The sequence below is a fragment of the Aegilops tauschii genome, chromosome 3, assembly GCF_002575655.3.
Source record: "Aegilops tauschii subsp. strangulata cultivar AL8/78 chromosome 3, Aet v6.0, whole genome shotgun sequence".
Lineage (NCBI taxonomy): Eukaryota > Viridiplantae > Streptophyta > Magnoliopsida > Poales > Poaceae > Aegilops > Aegilops tauschii.
In genome coordinates, this window is record NC_053037.3 from 444,314,400 (window position 1) to 444,317,944 (window position 3,545).

Sequence of the window (3,545 nt, forward strand, 5' to 3'; positions counted from 1 at the left end):
AACTTGCAGATATTTTCACCAAGCCATTGGACGAAGCAAGGTTTTGTCAACTTAGGCGTGAACTTGGTATCTTGGAGCTTGACAACATTATGTGAAATCTAGTACCCATTCATGCATGAACTTAATGTCTTGTCTTGATGTAGGCATATATTTAGGGGGAGACATTCAATTCATGAATATTCTCACTCTACACAATGCATAAATAGAACAAACACTCTCAAAGTATCATGGTTCTCGAACTATGGGCTTTAATATGATGGAGTCATGACCATGTGCCCAATGTTTACATCTTTGCGGTCCTATGGTCCATATGCTCAAACATGGTGACCTCGGTCACCGCTTGTACCTTGCTTGTGTGGACTTTCATTACTTATTTAGGTTGGGTGGTTATTTTTATCATAGTATGACCATAGATGACTCAGATTCTACCCATATAAATCTCTAAAAACTCCTTGGCGGAGTCTATATTCAATTCTATGTGTTGACCCCTTGAAAATCCTTCCCCATCCTGTTTCTCTGTCCAGTGGCCGGACATCCGGCTCCGCTGCCGGACATCCGGGCCCTGAAAACAAAAAAAACCTTCTGCTACGCAAGTCACCATCGTGCACCTCCAGTGGCCGGATTTCCGGGCTGGTCCCCGGATGTCCGACCCATTGGCCCTGTTTCTTCTGCTCCCTGACCTCCAAGCGCCGGATATCAGGGCCATGCCCCGGATGTCTGGCCTGTCACCGCACCATATAACAGAGGAGGGGCTCGGGCTTTAGGGGGAGTTACTCATTCGCTCCCGTTTCCTCTCCCCATCTCACCGCACAGCCGCCGCCGCCGGGGTGTGCTCCGGTGCTGCCCCGGCCAGTCTCAGTCGATCTCCGTCCCCGATCTCCTGCCCACGGACTCTCCTCCTCCCGATCTATGTTTCTCTCCAATCCATTTCTTGGGTTGTGGCTTGAGTCTCTCGGGAGGGGCCGGTGTTCGTGGGATTCACCGCCGGAGTTCTTCATGGCTCGTACCAAGAACTGCGGTCCCAAGCGTCCCGAGGTGTCTTCTCGGGGTAAGAGTGCTATCTCTCTTCATCTTCCTCTTGCTCGTGACCAAATCTTATTAGGGTTGCATTATTCCCCATGTACATCTTGCCATATCTATCGCTCTCGCGTTTTGGTACTGTATACCTAAGCCTACAAACACCTCTATATGTACTCGGCTACTCAACTTAACCATGGGAATGTACAATTTTTTATTTACCCTTTGGACTTGTCCTATTGTCATAATCGAAAAATGTTCATCCCACGGTTTAATTTGGCTTATCCTTGTTCATATTCTTTGGCTTCTTCTTATCGGAACCTATTCATTATCCTTTCCAGTTGATCGCCGGCAAGGCTCAACCGACTCCGATGAGCATGCTCGGCCTAAGAAGAAGAAGACCACCACCAAGAAGAAGAAGCGGGCACCATCCACCAGTCTGTCGGCCTCAGATCCAGATGATGCGGACTATGTTGGGGAGGAAGAGGATGACAGTGCACCAAGACAGTCTGTTGGACAGTCCAAGCCCGGTACTAGGAGGGCGCCGGTGCCTCAAGTTCGTGGTTCTGCAATGCCCATTGTCCATGGTCGTCGCATCTCCATGGAGCTTCCTGACACCGGAGGTCGCCCCACTAACGACTTCACAACTGTGGGGGCGGGGCAATATCTTCAGTTCTGTCAGGATGTCAATCAATATGAGATGGTGGCTGATGCCGAAGATCCTCGGTTCCGGACTCGTATGCAGCAGAATCTCTATTCCAGCTTCGTCCATGGGCGTGGACTTGCTCCTCACGCATATTTGGATCTCAACTTTCTGCGTGACAATCCTGCCTTTTTCCCTAACAATCCGGTCAAGATCATTGATGATATGACTCTAGGTCCTGCAATGACCTTCAGGTGTGACTAGAATGAAGCTGCCATTCTACAGTTCTATGCCACCTGTTTCTTTGGTCCGGACAACACTCTTACCTGGAGGACCGATGACACTACACTGACGATCACCTATGACAGGTTTGTTCGGATTTTGGGTCTCTCCGGTGTTGGCCATTGCATCCATAGTATGGATCCAGAGTACAAACCCAAAAGGATTGATGCTTGCTTGCCACTTGTTAAACCTCCCTCTCAGCTCACTAAGGAAGAGCTTGAATATCCAGTCAATGAGGTATCCATCTTCCGTGCTCCTTACTACATCCTCTACCAGTGTGTGCTTCGCACTTTCTACCCTAAGAAGGGAGATCGCTCGAGGGCTCGCAACTATTGCATTGACTTGATGGTTCGTATGCATGACCAACCCACTAAGCCTCTGGACACAGCAAATTTTATTTGACATGAGATCCGTCTTTGCAGTTTCATTCAGACACGCCAGTTCCCTCATGCTCCATTTATTCAGGCTCTGATTGATCACACTGCTCCCTTTGAGGTGGTTAAGACTGCTATGCATTCCATTTGGAAGCCTCCTCCTCATATGCACGTGGTGGTTTCTGCTCCTACTCAGCCTGGGAGGTCTGCCAGTGGGAAGACAGCTGCCCCTACTCATCCCAGTGGTTCCTCTGTTCCATCTTCCTCGTCTGCTCCTCGTGGACGCCTTGCCTCGTTCTTCGGCAAGGCTCAGTCTGCTCATGAAAGCAATCACCTTCGGCTGTCAGCAGAATCATGATGTTCAGAAGCGCCTCATCATCTCCAAGAATCAGCTCAAGCAGCGTCTTCGTGATCGTGGGAGCCCCGTGAGTGATGATGATCCTATTCCCGCGGCCCCATCCACTTTCACCTTCGATTTCCCGTCTCATGATGAGTATCCAGAGTTCTTTGTTGATGATGATGACATCCGCCAGTAGTGACCGAGTCCGTTTAGTTCTTCGCCCCTTTTTACTTGTTGCTGTCAAAGGGGGAGAAGTAGTATCTTAGAAGGTCATGCTATGATGTGTTGGGGTTATTTGTACTAGCTAATATTATTCGGTCTTGTTAATGTTGCTACCTATGGTATTTGATCTTGATCATGTGGAGCTATGTTATTATATTATGGCTATGGAATGTCTTTAAGTCTGGGTTATTATCGTCTCATATGTGCATGTCTCCCACATTTATATCTAGTTACATATGCGACCTTACGGCGATTGTGTTGAACATCCTAACACATTCATCCCATGCACACATTGAGGGGGAGCTAAAAGTAAATAGAAACATAAACTTATTATGTATTTGTGCCCTCATGATTGTCAATCTACTTCATCTATGATACTACATGTATGGTTGTCATCAACAAACAAAAAGGGGGAGATTGAAAGAGCAATCATGCCCTTACATCATATTTTAATGTTGATGACAATATACATGTAGGGGAATAACAATGGTTGTCAAGTTAATTTCAGGTGTTAGTTCTCGGATCATCGAAGTGTGTGGATCAAGAGCATACAAGTGATTTTACTCAAGGATGAAGCATAAAAATTGATTCCATATTTGTTTTCTTGAGTATAGGATCCCGCACTATTAAGAGGGGATCGATAGGGTTAGTTAAAGGCTTGCTCTTT